The 20,940-nt window shown below is 39.5% G+C and overlaps 1 long non-coding RNA gene across 1 annotated transcript; it reads right to left on the minus strand.

The window, feature by feature from the left end:
- Positions 1–9,127: 9,127 nt before the first annotated feature.
- LOC128864416 (uncharacterized) lies at positions 9,128–20,280 on the minus strand. The gene is made up of 3 exons (XR_008454682.1): positions 20,059–20,280; positions 9,473–9,764; positions 9,128–9,407 (listed from the first exon to the last, which is right to left on the minus strand). It is a non-coding gene; the product is annotated as an uncharacterized LOC128864416 (long non-coding RNA).
- Positions 20,281–20,940: the final 660 nt, after the last annotated feature.

Below are 20,940 nucleotides of genomic sequence, written 5' to 3' on the forward strand. Positions count from 1 at the left end.
AATTGCGTTCGCTTTTTTATATTCTATCAAATTCGCGATAGTCATACAGAGTTTGTAGTTGTGCCAAAGTCGTTGTTTCTTTTGTCTCAACCTATTTAATTCGCTGTTCCACCAGTGGATGAAACGTTTGCCAGAGCTTGGCTTGCTCTGAGGTATGGCTATATTAGCAGCTGTTCTAATGGCCTTGGTAATTTTCGCCACTTCTTGGTTAACATTGGTGGTCGACCAACTTTGAAAGTTTACATTACATTCACTTTGATATAAATCCCAGTTAGCATGATCAAGCTTGAATTTAGGAACATGTTTTTTAATTATGAAGGTGCTTTGCAGTGTTAATGTAGTAAAGACTGGGTAGTGATCACTTCCGTATAGCGAGTCACTGACATTCCAACTACAGCTTGGACTAATCTGGGATGAAACTAAGGTTAGGTCGATGTGCGTAAATGTATTGTGCGTAGTGAAGTGCGTAGCCGATCCATCATTGAGGACAACTAAGTCTTCGCAGAAAACTAGGTTTTCAATTTTAGTCCCCCTTCTATTGGTAGTACTGGAGCCCCAGAGAGGGCTCCAGGCGTTGAAATCCCCAGCTATTATTAACTGAGAGTTAACTTGGGATATGTATGATATCAATTCTTCACTCGAAAAGTCTTGAATCGGGGGTATATAAATATTTATTACTGTGAGGATTGAGTTTAAGTAGATTTCTAATGCTATAGATGCAATGTTAGTATTTATGGTGATTAGTTTGTGGGGGATGTGAGGCTTTATAAGGATGCCAACTCCTTGCTTTGACGACTGATTATTGGGTAAATTAGAGAAGTAACCAATATATGTTCTTGGGGTAACTATATGTGAGTTGGACGTGAGAAAAGGAATATGCGTTTCTTGTATGCATACAACATCTGGATTTTGGTCATTCAAAAGCAAACATAGCTCATTAAAATTATTGTAATAGCCTTTCATATTCCATTGAACTATTTTAAGAGACATACCAAGGTAAAAAACGAGAAAGAAAAAAGAGCGGTAAATAGGTGTTCATGTTGGTTAATTATTTAAGAGCGCTACTCTCATCAGATATGCTCGATTGATGCGTAAGTGCCCATTTACACGATGTCTCCTCTGGAAGGGAAACATTTTGTTCGGTGGTGAAGGACGGCCGCGGAAGAGAGAAGGGAATTTGTCTCCTGTACTGGCGACACGCTTTGTGCTTCTTATTCGTATTTCCAATCTTAAAGCAATTTTTGACAGTTGCTTCATTCGTTTTCTTCTTTCGTGGAAGAAAGTTCTAAGTTATGTGTTGGTTTTCAAGCAAACGGAAGATAACAACGATGACAAACATACGAACGCTGCTTGGGAAATGCACAATTATTTTTGCTAGTAAAGTAGTATAATTTAAAATAGTTATGGGACATGTTTATGTTGATTTCTAATTTTTCCCTGCATTTCTAGATACTCAGTTTAATTTTAAGTTAATTATTTACTTATGAAGTATTTTTAATTTAATTTTTTTTATTCAAGTATAAGAATTTATAAATATATTTCAATAAAAAAACCAACAAATTATTTATTATTTAACCAGTTTGCATTTTTCATTCATATATTTAAGAAACTGTTGTCGAACGCTCTCTGCTTTACATGCAAGCGCGTGCTAGAATACATCCGAACCAGATGATGCTAAAGTATTAAATGTCAAAATGTCGCCGAAAACAATTTTGACCGTGTGTCCGCGAATGAGACATGAAAAGAGAATTTCCAGTGTCTCCATTCCAGATGTCTCCGTGTGTAAATGGGGTGTAAAATGAATTTTTGGGTTTAACTGTTTCCGGAGAGTGTAATCGTGGAAGATTAGAGAGAGAAGTTAATGGTGTCATATTTGTTGGACCCCATTTACACGATGTCTCCACTGGAAGGGAAACATTTTGTTCGGGGGTGAAGGACGGCCGCGGAAGAGAGAAGGGAATTTGTCTCCTGTACTGGCGACACGCTTTGTGCTTCTTATTCGTATTTCCAATCTTAAAGCAATTTTTGACAGTTGCTTCATTCGTTTTCTTCTTTCGTGGAAGAAAGTTCTAAGTTATGTGTTGATTTTCAAGCAAACGGAAGATAACAACGAAGACAAACATACGAACGCTGCTTGGGAAATGCACAATTATTTTTGCTAGTAAAGTAGTATAATTTAAAATAGTTATGGGACATGTTTATGTTGATTTCTAATTTTTCCCTGCATTTCTAGATACTCAGTTTAATTTTAAGTTAATTATTTACTTATGAAGTATTTTTAATTTAATTTTTTTTATTCAAGTATAAGAATTTATAAATATATTTCAATAAAAAAACAACAAATTATTTATTATTTAACCAGTTGGCATTTTTCATTCATATATTTAAGAAACTGTTGTCGAACGCTCTCTGCTTTACATGTAAGCGCGTGCTAGAATACATCCGAATCAGACGATGCTAAAGTATTAAATGTCAAAATGTCGCCGAAAACATTTCTGCCCGTGTGCCCGCGAATGAGACATGAAAAGAGAATTTCCAGTGTTTCCCTTCCAGTGGAGACATCGTGTAAATGGGGTGTTGCTTCGCTGGGAAGATTAGCGAGTGAATGAGGGAAATTTGATATATTTGGCGTAGTACAAAGAGTGTGAGAAGTAACTGGCGATAGGTGGGAATTTATTGCAGGGTTGTTTTTTGCGTGTGAGTTGAGATTTGAATGCAAATTCAGTGAATGATGCGTAGGCGCTTGAATTTCGTGGTGAGTTTCTGGTTTTTGTTTTATATTTTCTGTTTGATTGTGATCTTTTTCATAGGTTTTATTCTTCTCCTTTTCATTGATTTCATTCGTTCTTGCTGTGATTGCCGAGTAGCTCATTGGGGAGAGTTCATTTGTTGTTGTTTGCGTTCTGTATATGTTAAATGCTTCACGCAACGTGCATTTATTGTTTATTTTAATACGTAATATATCTCTTTGCTGCTGAAATTTTTTGCATTGTGGAGAGGAGGAGGGATGTTCCTCGGCGCAATTGGCGCATTTAACGCGTGAACAGTTTTGTGGGGGGTGTGGTGGGAGACTGCAGTTTACACAGCTCGGTGGGTTCTTGCAATGTTTTATCGTATGGCCAAACATTTGACAAGATTTGCACCTCATCGGGTTGGGAATATATTCACGTATTTTTACGTTATGCCAGGATATATCTATTTTGCTTGGCAAGTTGTAAAGGTCGAAAGTCAGGAGGACAACTCCCGTTGGTTTGATTACTCCATCCACGGTTTTTGTAAATTTGGAAGCTGACACCACATGATGAGATTTGAGTTCTTCGACGATTTCGTTTTCAGGAATATTATTGAGGCAGGGGGCGAAAATGGTACCCTTCACATAGTTAAGCTGCTCATGTAATTGCAAGTAATTTGGCAAATACCTGCTAGATTATTGGTCTTTATAAATCTTTCTGCTATAGACTTCGTTTTTACCAATAAGAGGGGATTACCGTCTCTTAAATTAGATATTGATATAATTTCTTTACTGATAGCATTAAGCCCTCTGTGTACTGCGAAACACGAGTATGCGGAAAGAGGCTTGCCAGCGTCGGTTGATGCAACAACTACAAATTTCGGTTCTGATTTGTGGATAGTTGGTAGTTCAGGAAAATCGCTTTGAAGTTTCAAAATAGATCTTTTCTTTTTCGCTTTCGGGCTTTCAGATAGTAGGGAGAAACGATTTTCCCCTAAATCGGGGGGCCCGGGGGCCATCACTGCGACACTTGTGAACTATATAGAGAATTAATATAGCAAAATCAAATGAACACGTGTATGAATGTAAGAATCAGAAACTAAAAGGAAGAATGAAAATTCGCTGTTTAACCGAACTACTAGCGCAAATAGTAAAACTAACGTCCGAACGTTGCGAGTGATAGTCGGAGACTGTCCAATACAGTTTATTAATCAATTTGATACGCAAATCAAATGGAAACAGTGGAGAAAAGTAGACGATCGCATAACTTTAAACTACACTATAGGTCCTTTAAGCGACTTAATTCATGATGTAGAGATGTAGCTACCAGCTTTTAAAATGCATTGTTTTATTAAACGTCACCAACAAAATTACTTTGAAATTAAAAAGAAAAATTTAGCAGCTAATGAAATTGTTATTCAAGTTGATTTTGCTGAAAATTATTGCTTGACATGCCAAAACGAAATTCAAGATGCCCACTTTAGTTATAACCAAGTAACAGTGTTTACGTGCATAGCTTGGGTTCTTGGTGAAACCAAGTCCTATGCTGTTATTAGTGATAGATTGACTCACACTAAATTCGACGTTTACTGCTTTATTTCCAAAATTATCAATATCTTACAAAACCAGTACAAAGGAGTTACCAGCATTTATATTTTCTCTGATGGAAGCACTTCCCAATTCAAAAATAAATTTATTCTTTCTAGTATTCCAAGACTAGCAGCTGAATTTCATTGTGGAATCTTAGAGTGGAATTTTTTCGCCACTTCACATGGCAAAGGTGCTGTAGACGGAATAGGTGCCGTAGTTAAACGAAAAGTCTGGCAAATCATTAAAGCAAGAAATATCATTCTCGGTGATGCCTTATGCTTCTATGAATGTGCTAAGAACGACATTGATGGAGTTAAAATTTTGTATATCTCTGGAAAACAAATTGATAGTTTTTCTAATCAACTGTCAGAGTTATGGCAAAATGTTCCAAATATCAAAGGAGTTAAAAGTATGCATTGGTTTTCATATTTCGACAGTAAATGTATTGAAGTTGCTCGGACGGCCTATTCATTAAAGAAAATAATTAAAATAGACCATCCTAAAAACTAATAACTTTCTTCTTAATTTTTTAAGCCGTTTTTACTGTAATATTACTTAAGTTTTTATTTTCAATAAAATTGAAGTGTTATAAAGAAAAAAATTTTATTTCCTAGCTCATGGAAAATTTTGTCGCGTCCGCTATGTCGCGTCCGTATTTCTTCTATACTCAATTAAAAAAAAACGAAGAGAAAATTATCATATTTCATAAACCTACGAATAACAGTCAACTGTTCGCATTTATTAACATATATATTGTATATATATAAAAATCCTTAATTTGCTGAATTTTGTATATTTCTGAATGCACCTCAAAAAAACTTCTATTTTTTGTCGCGTCCGTATCACTTTATAATTGCTTATAACTACGTACTTATTTGTAAAAGATCTTTCCCGTATATACTAAAATCTAGCACTCCGTCAGCCCTTTAAAACAATATCAATATATATACACTTTTACTTTGCCTTCATTGTTTTGGACGCACTTAAAAGCGTACAAATGTCGCGTCCGTTCCCGTGAAAATGCCCATATGCTAAGGCGCTGGAGCCCATGACTACCAAAAACACCGGAACAACGACGGGGCCGAAACGACTAAGGTCGGTTGAGGACACACAACCCGAGGCAACAGCCAAAAAGCGGCCTGATGGTCCATCCACATCGAGAGACGCAGCTCTAAGAAACAAAAAGAGGCTGCCCACTGCCACATATAAAGATGTAACAACAGGAGTCAGGTTGGCAGTACTTGCTAGGGACTACCCTAATACGGTACTGACAACCGAACAAATGGACTCCATCCAACAACTTCTGTTGGACAAAATACTGGCGGAGAAAAACATGGCCACAACACCAGCGTTTTTGGGCACTACTTACAAGGCAGGATACCTTGACCTGCACTGTAAGGAGAGTACATCGGCAGAATGGGTCAAGGCGGCCATTTTAAGTGCGTTGCCGTGGGAGGGTGCAACACTGTGGGCCACAGAGGAATCCAAAATTCCTCACTATCGGATCGCAATGGGGTACTTTCCCAACTCCCTTAAAGTTGAGACAGCCAAGATACTGGATTTTGTGCAGGGGCTGAATAAAGGCCTCAATGTTGATTCCTGACGCCTGCTAAAAAGAGCCGAAAGAGGCTCCAACGTAACGCTAGTCGTAGCGGTAGATCAAAAATCAGCCGCCAGCCTGAAGGAGTACAATGGTAGAGTAAACTACCGATTCATCCAAGTGACATTCAGGCTGAAAGCTGAAGACATAACGACGGAGGAGTTAGTTGACCAAATGGAGGCAGTGGAGTTAGAAGAAGAGGATGAAAGTCCTACCAACAAAATGAGGTGCCTCCAGGCAAATCTTCACCATGCTAAGGCTGCTACCACTGAGCTTAGCAGAAGACTTGCCGGAGGTATCAATATAGGGCTGATCCAAGAGCCCTGGATCTACAGAGGCCGTCCTCAAGGCCTCAATGTCCAAAATACACAGGTAATTTATGACAGAAGCGCTGTCAAACCTAGGACTGCGATAATCATAGATACCAGCATTCAATTTTTTCCATTCACAGAATTCTTGGATGGCGGCATAGCAACAATACTGGTCGAAGTGGAGTCTGGTGGAAGCAAGAGAGAGGTCGTAATCGCCTCAGCTTATTTCCCCGGAGACGCCGACACAGTACCACCAGAGAAAATCAGAGGTCTAGTGGTGTATTGTCAAACCCACCATCAAATCCTCATAATTGGATGCGACGCAAACTCCCATAATGTGGCATGGGGTAGCACAAACCCAAATAACAGAGGTGAGCCACTTCTTGAATTTTTATTACTTAGAAACATAACAGTAGTAAACAGGGGTAATAAACCCACTTTTGTAAACGCAATACGACAAGAGGTACTCGATTTAACTCTAATTACTAACAAATCTTTGAATATGATCAGTAACTGGAGAGTCTCGGATGAAGACTCAATGTCTGACCACAAACACATACTTTTTGACTTAAATGGGGTGGTAAAGTTTTCCACATTTTACGGAAGCCAAAAAACAGCAAACTGGAAAAGATACAATGAATGTCTTTCAGCTAAGCTTAATAACAGCGTCAGCAAAATAACATCAACAGAGGAGCTAGAAAAGGCAGTAACAGATATGACTGACTGAATTATAGCCTCATACCAAGGCCGTTGTCCACAAAAAATGAAATCCTCCACGAAGAGGGTTCCCTGGTGGAACAACGAACTTGACAAACTTCGGAAAGCAACGAGGAAACTATTCAACACTGCAAAGAAAACAAATAAATGGGACGAGTATAGGAAATCTCTGACTAACTATAACAAAGAACTAAGGAAGTCCAAACGAAACTCTTGGAAAAACTTCTGCGAGGATCTAAAAGATACTCCAGCAACAGCCAGAATTCAAAAATCACTATCCAAAGGTGACTCAAGTCCCATAGGCACACTAAAAGGTCCAAACGCAACTATTACCAACACATTCTTAAAAACACACAGGAGTTTTTTCTCCACTGCTATGTTCCCTACTAGTTGATGACTTGGTGCAGCACCTAAACAAAAAGGGATTTATAACCATTGGTTATGGAGATGACATATCTGTTATAATAAAAGGCAATCATGAAAGGACACTAACAGACTTAATGCAAAATGCCTTGAACGCAACATGGGAATGGTGGAAAAAGGAGGGGCTGTCGATCAACCCTAACAAAACCACAATTATCCCCTTCACAAGAAAAAGAAAGTTAAAGTTTCCTACATTGAAAATAAATGAAACAGTGATAGAACTAAAGGAAGAGGTCAAATATCTAGGTTTAACCTTAGATAAAAAAACTCACTTGGGAATCACATATAAATAATATAACAAAAAAAGCCACGAAATCTTTGTGGACAACCAAACAATTACTAGGGAGATCCTGGGGCCTCAGCCCTAGTATAGCCCTCTGGATATACACCCAAATGGTTAGACCAATCATACTGTATGGGGCACTAGTATGGTGGAGCAAATCTATTCAAAAAACAGCGAGAACCAAACTGGGGAAAAGTACAAAGGCTTGCTTGCCTATGCATCACAGGGGCTATGAGAACTACCCCAACAGCTGGCATGGAAGCACTCCTTAATCTCCCACCACTTCATATAGCAATCCAAGAGGAAGCAGCTACGCAAGCACTCATGCTACACATGAAAGAAAGTTTCAAATTAGGCAACCTCACTGGTCACTTAAGTATCCTAAATAAAATCAAAAACACCACAAACATGGCTCAAGTTTCAGCCCACATTAACCCAACCCTCTGTTTCACAAAAGGATACACAGCTACCTTTCCTGAGAAGATCGAGTGGAAAACAAACCCAAAATGGATGTATGATGATTCACAAAAATGGTACACTGATGGACCAAAAACACCTTATGGTGTAGGAGCAGGAGTAGTGGGGCCCAGAATCCACAAATCATTCACTCTCACCAGGGACACCACCATCTTCCAAGCGGAATTATACGCAATAATGGAAGCAGCAAACATCATGCAACGTAGAAACCACAAGAGAGTAAATATTAGAATACTCTCGGACAGCCAATCAGTTCTAAAAGCTTTAGATAGCTATACCTACAACTCAAAAACTCTCTTAGAATGCCACAAGGCACTCAATAACCTGGCATCCAAAAACAATGTCTCATTAATTTGGGTACCAGGTCATGAGGGATATGACGGCAATGAAAAGGCAGACTTTCAAGTCAAAAAAGGGGCAGATGTAATTTTCATCGGACCTAGTCCCATGTCTGGATTTAACAAAAACAGCCTAAAACAAAAAGTAAAATACTGGGCCAAAACTCTAATAAATCAGCATTGGAACAACGTAGAGGGTCTTAGACACTCCAAAAAGTTCCTAAGTTTCAATGCTAAAAAAGCTAACATGGCCCTCACGTTAAACAAAAAGAGCATTCGCACTCTCACAGGCGCCCTCACGGGTCACTTCACCTGCAACAAACACTTACATAAATTAGGCATAACTAACACCAGCACCTGCAGATTTTGCTGCGAAGATGAATAGAACATCTATAGAACATCTCATCATCGAATGTCCGGGGTTGACGCATAGAATGAAAAAGTTTTTAAACAAGTTCATGCTTATAGATGAAGACCTTCAATCATCCCTCAGAAGGAGCTGGTACAATTCATAAGCATACTTAACAGTCAATAGACAGCATAGGGTGCACAATAGATCAATATGGTCGCAGTGCTAAAGGCCCATACCTTAACCCTTTACTACCATTAACCATTATTTGTATATAAATTTGCGGTATCAAAAATCATAAACTCTTTTTGTACACAACATACTTGTACATATTAACAAACCATAAATCTTAGAGTAAGTAGTTTTACATGAAAATAGTTCATACTCGTATTAAAATAGGAACACTGCTTCAATAATTGGATCTGATTGCTATTCTCTCAAATTAACATCATTATTCTCCTGCCCTGCTGTTGTTGTTTTTGTAGTAGCATGAACCTCCCATATAAATCTGGGTCATTCCGGTCTTTTTTCAGGGCTTGGCCTTACTAGGTTGTTCCATTTTTTCAAGAATCGTCACGAAAGTGTATACTGATAGTATATGCAAAATAGATTAAAATTGATTGCTATTGTGGTTTCTATTGGCAAACGCATACCTCTGTACATGCTGCCACCTTGCTCTGCCATTCGAGTTGCCGGTAAAGCCCACTACGTCACTTCCCAATATAACATGTGCACAAAGTTCCACAATTTTAATCGCACTGTACACGAACATCCGCTTTTTGTTGTTAATGACGTTGCCTCCGCCGGTGTTAACAACTTCGTTGTTGGGCTGTTTTGCTCGTCATAACACAAAAATATACCTTCATATGATATTTTTGCGCGTTTATGGAGATCCAAATGTGCTCAATATCACTCACGTACCTTACCATCAGCGGGCTCCATCATCTGAAATGTAATAATATAAATATTTGAGTGATATTAGGCTGCGCGATGAACAGAATGTAGAGGTGTGACTAACATCAGACCGTTAACCGGTTCTCAGCGGTTTTGTAGGAATCAATTGATTGGCTGACGTAACCGGGATTATGATTTTCTGACGTAATCGCCGTTATGACAGCGGTTTGTTTACGAAAAAGCTGAGATTGCGTTGGTGATATACGAAAAAAGTCAACGCTAGCTTTCTCCATGTTACTTTGTTGGCGCCTACATTATATATGTATAGATACATATCTATAATTGATGCTAATATCCTTCATTGGGTGCTTGTGGTGTGCGTTCCACAAATGGAAACAAATAAATATTAAATGGGAAACAATTGGGAATTTTCAGTTTCCACATCAGTTGAAGTTAGTATTGAGAGCTCCGTTCATATCACCCAAGGAACCAGGTTTGCTATTTAGCTGTGGTGAAAAAGAAAATTGTTAGGGGAACTTTAGACGTCACAAGATTCGGCAGCCGAACTCTCCGAACTAATTTCCCATGTATTCACACACTCGTCCAATCAGTCGTTGTTCAGATAGCAACGAAGCAACATTAATGTAGATTGTATTGATTTCTTCCGTATATTGCACAATTATTTCACATGTATTCACACACTTGCCCAATCAGTCGATTTTCAGACGGCAACGAAGTGTCATTGTTTGATGTTTTTCGTATATCATCAATACAATCTCAGGTTTTTTGTAAACACATCCCAAGTGACATCTGATTCTGTCAAATTCTCTCAGAGCCCAATAAGGGTCAGGCACACCTTTAAAAATCATTTCACCATGTACATATATTACCCATATACACATATAGTCCATACAATAAAAATAAGCACAATCAGTATAAAATACATAAATAAAAAAACACTTCAACAATTAAGATTTAAATGAGATTAATAAAAATGAAACACAAAAAAAAAAAACAAATTACAAAGAAATAACTTATAACTTTGTAACTTAAAAGTATGTAGTTAACAAAAGTATGTTTGTAAAATATCTCAAACTAAAGAGATCACATATATATATTTACATATTACAGTACGTTATTTGAGGACAACTTTAGAGTAAAACTAATTAGCTTCTATTTAAATGTAATGAAACTTTCCGATTTTTTTACACATCAACTTAATTTGCTTCAGCTGCAATAACCTCCTTGATCAAGAAACGATTGCATGCACAAATCAAATTATCCTCATTCATATGACCATAACGATATTAATTGCAGCCTTTAGAAAAGAAATGATGCTATGAGGATGCTTGTTGGTTTTACGCTCAACTATTTTGTATGCCCTCTTATTTGGAAACGATTTCAAAACATAACTGTCTTCATCTAAAACTTTTGTCACGACAATTTGGCCTCTGAACCTAGAGTCCAACTTGGTTTATTGTTTTTCCTTCTTCTTCAGCAGAACATATTTTCCTAACTTATGTCCAAAAATTTTAAATTATTATAACAAGCACTTCTCTCCATATTTTCAACAGCCGAAGTTCTTAAACTATAAACATCTGTGGCGGACGAATAAAAGTTAATGGTAAAATGATATAAATATTTTTCATTATCTTATGTCTAATGGCTACAAAAATTTTATTGAAAATCTATAAATTCTGGTGCTTCGTGTCGATGTCAAAAATTAGAGAGAGAGGTTAGTTTTTTCTTTTACAAAATATATTCCATGAATTTATTCTAGATCAGAACGAATTCAGTATAAATTCAGCAACATCGTGTCAGCTGTTTTTGAGGTTGCACCAGCATTCCCTTGGAAGGGGGTTAGAGTTATATTTCAAGGTACTGATTACGTTCCTGGCGCTTACGCGGTAGGGAATCGTCCGGCTTTGGAAAACTATTGTTTGCTGGAGCTGCAGACTTCTTGCTGAAGCCTGCCGAATCCTGCGGGGTTTTGATGAAAGCGTTCAGTCGAGATTGTAATCGGACATCTTTCAACGTTCATATGGTCTGTATGACCCTTTTTTGGAAAATAGCTTCTTTATTTCGCCCGTTTTCACGAAAACGTGTGTCGAAGTATTGAGTGCCTTGCAAGTGAATGTTCGGAATTTATTATGATATGGATAGCTGCAGAGCGGATGGTGCGCTTGAAGTTGTGAAATTTTCGCACAGAAATTTGTGCGTGGGGCCCTCTTTCATCATCGACAAAGTGAAGGCGTAGTTTTGTGTCGTACAGCATTTTAGCCGCGTTAGCTTTTATGCCCTCTTTAAAACTGGTTCCTAGCTCGAGAAGAACGGTCGGGAGTGTGTTAATCCAGTGTGGTGTAGAATGACACATAATAGCAGATTTAACTGATCGATAGCACGGTTCCACTAAACCTTTTGAAGCTGGACCACACGACGTTGTTTTTATTCAGTTGCACCCAATAAGTTTTGTAAATGCTGGGCAGACTTTGGACTCCAATTACGTTCTCCGGTCGCTGATTAAAGTGGCTGCTGCTCCGAACCTACTTACCCAGCCGTTGAAAAATGCTTGACTACAGTTTCGGTTATATGTTTCTCAATGGTATTACTTTCGACCATCGTATATAATGGTCAATATCTCTACTCATCGCATTTGGGCATGACAATGAATCAACGTATTTGAATCGCTTGCTTGGGATGTTAATGAAATGCCGATGTAGAGAGTAATAGGGATCTTTGCGTCCATTTAAGTGGAAAACGTTGTGCATTTGGTCGAAAATCATGCGGCGTAGTCCTGAAGGCACCGGTTGGGGTGCCACAAACTATTTTTGTACCTTGGTCCAATTGTCTTAGCGCTACCGATATGGTAGCTAATTGAAGGAGGTGTTGCAACGCTTCATTTGCAGACCGATTGAGTTGACTCTGGAGAAAGCATCGTCGACGATATTTTAGTTTCCTGGTCTATGACTTATTTGGGTCGTACACTGGCTAATGAACTGCAATTGCCATTTCTGGTGGTGGTAATTGTAATTTTTCGACGTTAGCAGATGTCTAAAAAATTGTATGCTTTTGTATATGGCAAGAAGCTCGCGGTTGTATGCGCTATAGTTCTTCTCTGTTTTGTTGAGCTTAATTGTATGGAACTCTTGCGGTTAGAAATTTTGGCCGATCTTCTGGTGCGACTGGAATCTGGTAGTACGCGCGATCAAGGTCGAGTGTTGTGAATACTGAGGAAGGGTGTGGCTGGAATGTAAAATTTCGCAAATGCGTTATTGGATACCGATCAAGTATTGTGACCTTATTAAATCGGTGGTAGTTGTTGTTGCAGCAGGATACAAATTCCCAACACATATATGTGGGGAATGCTGCTGCAGTGACAGTCCTTGTTCGAATATAAATCCGGGTCGTTCCGGTTACGTGGAACAGACAGTCGGGGGAACGCTGGTGGTAGTCACCACATGCACGCCAGCAGCCGTCTTTTTTTAAACAAAATTCCTGACTGTAACATGTAATTATTATAATAAAGTCTGCGTCGAGAATTGGGGGAGTGACGTTGGCCACAGCAATACGTTTGCTATAGTTTAATATACGACCTAATCCGATAGGTCGAATTTGTGACCTATCCGACATGGTTTTGGAACCATAATTACGGACCCGTTTGCTGCGAAAAGTAAAAGTTCATTGCTTGCAATAATTGGGGTTTTTTTCTCTTTATACTCTCTGGGGCGACCGCTGTAGCCGTACCATTCAGAATTCAGAGAGGACTTAGGTTCGAATCTTGCTGAAAGACTGAAGTGAAGAAAAAGTTTTTTCTAATAGCGTTTGCCTCTCGGCAGGCAATGGGGAACCTCCTAGTGTATTTCTGCCATGAAAAAGCTCCTCATAAAAATATCTGCCTTTCGGAGTCGACTTAAAACTGTAACGTCCATCCATTTGCGGAACAACATCAAGACGCACGCCACAAATAAGTAGAGGAGCTCGGCCAAACACCCAAGGCTTGCCTTCGATGTACTCGAGTCCTTATAGAAGGCGGTGATTTTTTATGCTTTGGAACCTTCAAAGATACTTATTGGACAGTCTTTATGCGCGTGGTAATTGTCATTATCAGGTGGCGAAGAGCAAAATCCAGTGTAGCTTCCTAAACGACATTTACATTATTTGCCTGACGTCACTAGCTCTTGAGGAGTTGGTTTTTTCATCACACGCTCTTTTGCATCGTTCTCTGTCATTGTACTGGTGGTTGTGTGCACTTCGATGGTAATTGGAATAAATATAATATTAGTTATTACTTTATGACTTATTATTGAAAATTTGTTGTCCTCTCGCGTCGATGTCAAAAACTAGAGAGGGGTTAGTTTTTTTTACAAAATTTATATAGTGCAGCTCTAAGTCCCCAACTTTGTGTTAGCTGTTTTCGTGGTTGCCATACATCAACATTGCTTTCCTTTTCATTAATCGGTTAGTTAATGTATTCTTCTTCTTAATCGGCGCGATAAGCGCTTACGCGAAGTTGAACAAAGCGCGCCAGTCGTTTCTTTCTCTCGCCAGTTGGGCACACCGAGTCCTTCTCCACCTGATCTTTCCAATGCAAAGGAGGCCTTCCTCTTCCTCTGCTACCACCAGCTGGTATCGCCGGAGCGTTTGTTTCCATTCGGATGACATGACCCATCTAACGTAGCCGCTGCATCTTTATTGCCCAACGAATACATATGTCATCGTAAAGCTCATACAGTTCATCGTTCCATCGCCTGCGATATTTGCCGTTGCCAAGGTGCAAAGGTCCAAAAATCTTCCACAGAATCTTTCTCTCAAATACTCCAAGGGACGCTTCATCGGATGTTGTCATTGTCCACGCTTCTGCTCCATACGAAGTCTTTTACAACATCGAAATCATAACTGTCTACAGTGACGTGATATGCAAGTGCACCGACTGTTTGTTTGATGACAGGAGGTACCTCGTTGAGTCCTCGTTCACTACCAGACCCATTCGCTTTACCTCTTTATCCAGTTTAGAAAAGACAGAACTAACAGCGCGGTTGTTAAGGCCGATGATGGAAATATCTTCGTCATGCGCCAACAATTGTACGCTCTTATAAAAAATTATGCCTGTGCGATTAAGTTCTGCGGCTAGTACGATCCTTTCCAACATCAGGTTAAAGGAGTCAGACGACAGCGAGTCACCCTGTCTGAAACCTCCTTTAGTATCAAAAGGCTCGGAGAGGTCCTTCCCAATTCTGACGGCGCTGCTAGTAGGTATTGAGCAACGGCATTACGCATATCCATATTAGTTTTGCGGGGATACCAAATTCAGACATCGCGTCATATAGGTAAACTATCGAATGCAACTTTGAAGTCGACGAAAAAAGGTGTGTGTCGATTCTCCTTTCACGGTTTTTTCCAAGACTTGGCGTATTGTGAATATCTGGTCGATGGTGGACTTTCAAGGTCTAAAGCTACACTGATAACGTCCAATCAGTTGGTTGATGATGAGCTTTAGTCTTTCACACAATACGCTCACTAGAACCTTATACTCGTAGGCATATAATCTGAGTTATTAATCGCCGTAGCCAAATGGATTGGTGCGTGACTACCATTCGGAATTCACAGAGAGAACGTAGGTTCGAATCTCAGTGAAACACCAAAATTAAGAAAAACATTTTTCTAATAGCGGTCGCCCCTCGGCAGGCAATGGCGAACCTCCTCTCTGTGTCTTTCTGCCATGAAAAAGCTCCTCATAAAAACATCTGCCGTTTGGCTTAAAACTGTAGGTCCCTCCATTTGTGGAACAACATCAAGACGCACACCACAAAAAGGAGGAGGAGCTCGGCCAAAAATCTAAATAGGGTGTACGCGCCAATTATATTTATATAAATATATATATATATAATCTGAGTTAAACTCATGACCAATGAATTGTCAATAAAAGAAGATGGTATATAAGAAACGCATATATAAAGAAAGCCATGCGAGCCACAAATTCGCATACATAGCTAGTGCATAATACATACTACCAGTTTCTTTCAACTGAATAAGCGATGCCTGATGATTACAGCGAACTGCAATCAGCACACCGCCACTCTGCTACATCCAGTTTTAACCATTCGTTGGACATCTTTTTTAAAACCTTCGGTTAGGCACCCGCTTCTGGTCAGACCCCGGAATATGTGACAAATGCTCCACATTAATTTCTTACATTTTTCATTGGTTTTGGCATGCATTGAGCTACCTTCAGAAGCAAAAATAATCGCTGAAAATATTTTGGTTTGTGAAAAAAAGGAAAATTAAGAAGTAGTTCACTTCTCCGAAGTTCCTTTGGACCTATTCGTCAATTGATAGAACAAGTTTCGTCGTCCATCTGCCACTCGGTTCAGTGTCCCATCGGCTTTGCCATTTAGCACACCCGTGACCTTTGCTTTGATCTGCTTTGGTAGCCGCATGCCGTATCTGGGCCCAATAAGTAAGCCTGCAATCAAGTTGAATACCTAAGTATTTTACTACTTTTTGGGTCACTAAGGACGTGTCGTCTATTTGCATGCTGACCTCGAGTGGCATGTGACCTCGTGTCATAAGGATGGCTTCGGTTTTATGTTTGGCGATTTCCAGGCCGTAGTCCTCAAGCCCTATTTGCGTCCTTATCATGACTTGGTTCAGCTTCCTTCTTGCGTCCTCAGTGTCCCGAGCTGGTATGACCGCCACTATATCGTCCGCGTATCTCACTAAATATGTATCTTCTGGCTTTTCTATTCTCAATATCTCATCGTAGCTCGGATTCCAGAGATCGGGGCCGAGAATAGATCCTTGAGCAGCGCCAGACGTTATCGTACAGCAGTTTGCGTCCGCTCAGGTGGCTCTGGAGAGTCCTTAGCAGGTATACAGGAAAGTGCTTTTATAATGTCTGCCCATCGTAGGCTGTGAAAGGCGTTTCGTACATCAAGCGTTGCCAGGACGGTGATGCGGTTCGGGTAGTGCCTTCTGCGTTGAGTATTGTCTTGCTGACAATCCTTCTGCTTTCTCAACAAACTCTGCGAGTCTACACTGTATGAGTTTCTCAAACAATTTCCCGGCGCTGTCCAGCATGCAAAGCGGACGCCAAGCTGACGGTTGCGCTGGGTCACCCCTACCCTTTCTGATCAGCATCAGTTCTGTATTTTCCACAGCTTAGGGAAGATGCTTTGAGTAATGCATGCATTGTAAACGTCGAGCATCACATCTGGTCGGCTTTCAGCCGTGAGTGCTTCAGTAGGGATGCCATCTGGACCTGGAGCTTTGTTTCTTTTGAGGCTTCTTGCCACGGTTTTAAGCTCTTCCTCGGTGAAGAGTGGAAGCATCTCGTCACCTTGGGGGTCTCGGCCGCCGCACAGCATAGGGTGCGTGGGAAACAGTCTGTCCAATATTTTGCTGATAGTATCACTGTCTAGATGGACGGCTGTGGAGTTGGCGTTTAACTTCCCCGTTACGATTTTATAGCCCAGACCCCAAGGGTTGTTATTTAAATCCCTTCGGAGTTCCTCCCATTTTGCCTTCTTACTGACGATGATTGATTGCTTCTGCGCTTTTCGGGATTGTCTAAAATCAGCAGCTTCCGCCTCTGCTTCTGTTTCGTCTGGCTCTGGTGTACCTTCTTCTATTACGGAAGCAGGGTCTTCTGAGCTCTGCGATTTCTGACGTCCACCAGTACACAGGTCGTCTTCTTGAGCATAACCCCGCGCGGGGCGCCGATGCGTCACAGCTTTTGGCAATGCGCTGCATCAAGGCGCTTGCAAGTGAGCCAGCCTCGCCACTTATGTGCGAAATGGAATTTGCATTAAAGTGAGGTAGAAACGCTTCAGTGTTCACTTTGGCCATGTTCCATCTTCGAGCGTCCTTTGTTTTAGGTGTTGGGGTAGGATCAGTTCTCGCACTGATCTGGAATGTGATATACTGATGGTCACTTTCAGTATATTCTTCCAGAACTTCCCACCCGTTGATTAATCATAAAAATTTGCCTGTTGTATTCAAATTCGCTAGTAGTGTCCTTGTAGCTTACTCTAAACAGAGGCCATTCCTCGGGGTTACCATCGAATGTCGCCAGAGGATATAAGTGAGCTGCGAAATTGTCAAGAAATGTTATCATTTCCCTTTGTTGTAATGCCGCAATTTGAAGGTTGTTGTACAAACTGGGACAGTAATACGGAACTCGGCTCTAGCTGGCGGTACTATGTTGATGGCTGGTGCAAGTTGTAACTGTCTCCTCAACATTGGCAACTGCTCCATAGTGACTTCCTTTTCCCGGGTCATTATTTCGCTTATGACTAGCGATAGCGTTTTTTATGGCACATTCTTACCTCGCTCCTTATTTGCTGTGATTCGCAGCTAAGTTCGTTTACGGACTATATATTTGAATGCATTAATACTTGCCAGCAATGCAGCAAATAGGTTTTGTGTTCTGACACTTCTTTCTCTGCTTCTTGTACTGAACTTTTATTTACTTTATTTAAACTTTCTTTTGCCTTCTTTCTTGTCAGCATTATATTCAGAAATTGAATTACACGTATTTAATAAGTAATGAGACAATTTATTTATTAGTTGGAGTTGAATGAAATTTTTGGTATCTATTGGCAAAATGTCGAGAATCGCAGTTGACGACGTGACCGAATGTAAGACCTACTGTGTCACTGAACGCTGACTGCAAACTCAACGAACTATATTTGACTATTTTGGCTGTACTATGCTGGCTGCACGACACTGATTGCTCAACGCTGGCTGCGCCCCTTGATGCAGCAAGTGAGAGACGCACAACGAAAGACTGACTGACTATTTATTTTAAATTTTAGGGACTGCGCTGACTGACTGGCAGCCTTGAAATCCACTTCTCTTGAATCAAATCCTATCTCCTTGCCAATAAGTGCTACTTTGGACTAAGTAGGCAACGGAGTAGTAAAGTCCTCTCTCGACGAACAAAACTAAAACTCTGTAAGGCTCTCATCTTGCCCATCCTAACGAATGGCGCAGAAGCTTGAACGATGACAACATCCGATGAAGCGACGCTTGGAGTGTTTGCGAGAAAGATTCTGCGGAAGATTTTTGGGCGTTGGTGATGGCCAGTATCGCAGGTGATGGAACGATGAGCTATATGAGCTTTACGACGAAATAGACATAGCGGAGCGAATAAAGATTCAGCGGCATCGTTAGCTGGGTCATGTCATCCGAATGCAAACAATCTCTCCGGCGGTACCAGCTGCTGGTAGCAGAGGAAGACAAAGGAAAGTCCAGGTGGAGAAGGAGATAGTTTCACTTAGTGTTTCCAACTGGCGCCGGTTAGCACGAGAAAGAAACGACGGCGCATAGTTATCTCGCCTATCAAGAAGAAGAAGCTCACTGACTGCAGCCTCAACATTAATTTCAAATGAACTGGGCCGTTTCCGACGGCCATTTTCTGTAGCGTACGCAATGTAGTCGCTTATACATATGTAAGTGTGAATGATTGGCTGATGGCTACAATAACTGACTGATCGACGAAAACGGCTGATTTACCACGAATCCTTATAAAACGGCTGATTCGTGAAAAAATTATGATAAATATCCCTTAATTTACGCACACAAAATTTGGTATGAAATCTGTATATACAAATATGGAAAGCAAATCTGTAACATAATGCCGACAAATTAGAAAAAAGAGAACTGTTTACTAGCCTCGATGGCAAATTTAAACTTTATTGAACAAAATTAATGAAATATATTAAGATCGCATGGTAGTGCGCATTACAGAGTTTGGTGCTTTCTCCACGCCGAACAGAAAAATATAAAATGATTATTGCGTAGTTACATTACGCTGACTTGCTAATGTTGTGATTTAATGCAGAGTTGCATTTCATTGAATTGACTTGCAGACAAAAATCTTATTTTTACTGAATTTAAGGTAACAATAACAATAACAATAACAATAAAAATATCCCGATAAATCTATCCCCCATTTATATTGCACTTCTGTAGTCGTTCCAAACGTCAAACACTTAAGTTACTTATATACTTATACTTTTTAACCCAATCTGTTATAGCGAGCGTTAAGAGTGGAACGATTTTTTGTTTAGTGGTTTTTTATAATACTCGTATTCCTAAAGAAATGAAACAAAATGTATTACATAGCTAAATAGTTCGAAAACCACCACAAAGTTACTCCTTTCATATATATATATTTCATAAAATAAAATAAATTCATATCTGAAAACAGACAATTAGTTTACCAAACGAACTCGCACAGTTTAACAGGTGTTTTCCTAAATTGAAACAGTGCTGGGGGGTGGTTTAGGTACTAAAACGACGAACTTGCACACTATCGTAATAGCAATATTTATGCTATACTTACGTGATATTTTCAACCAAGCATATATTGTACTTATGTAGGTACATATATACTGAAATTACCCTTAGTCCTGCCTTGTATAAAAGATTTTCTAGTTCTTATAATTAGAATTTACAATTTTCGATCTAACCCGAACAGCTCAAGTGAATTAAATTTTTTGCACTGGAGTTCTGTCGAATATAACGAACATAATTTCATATTTTCTTTACTTAGATTTAATTATTTAAAAACTTGGGAGTGCTAGCTAAAACTTTAGCAGCTGATAAAGAAAAGTCGTGGGTTAACTGTTTTTCCCCAAATACTTTGAAAAAAAAAAAAACAAGTAGGATATTATTGTAAGTCCATTGGTACCAGATTATTTCATGCTAAAAAATTCTAGCCTTAAAAATAAAAACTGCACCTCAATAACGTTAATTTTTATATACGCTAAAGCAATGAATTGTTAAGCAATTAGAAATACAAAGATTATATTGTAAGTAGTAATTGTTTCAAATAAAGTTAATAAACAATTATTAGTTTTCCTCTATTAAAAATTGTTGATTAAAAAAGGGGAAAATTAGTAAAAACGGGCAACCTCTTCTTAAGAGGTGAACAAACGAAAATTAAGAGGCTGCCACTCTGCGATTCGGTTCATATTGTTTATATAGCCGCTGCGATCGATGCGCTTTTCGTATTGGTATGCCTGTGTATATGAGTGCGTGTGTATGCGTCTATTAGAGAAAATATATAAATATTTCAATGTGCAAGCATATATACATACATACTTATTATCTAGAAGAGTACGCACTCTATTGTTTCTATTTCAGAGAGCTCCACATCATAGGCAAGTTAATCGTTTTTGTTCTAGATAGCCTTTGTGGATCGCAGTGGAAATTGTATTAAATA

Source organism: Anastrepha ludens, chromosome 5, assembly GCF_028408465.1.
Source record: "Anastrepha ludens isolate Willacy chromosome 5, idAnaLude1.1, whole genome shotgun sequence".
Classification (NCBI taxonomy): domain Eukaryota; kingdom Metazoa; phylum Arthropoda; class Insecta; order Diptera; family Tephritidae; genus Anastrepha; species Anastrepha ludens.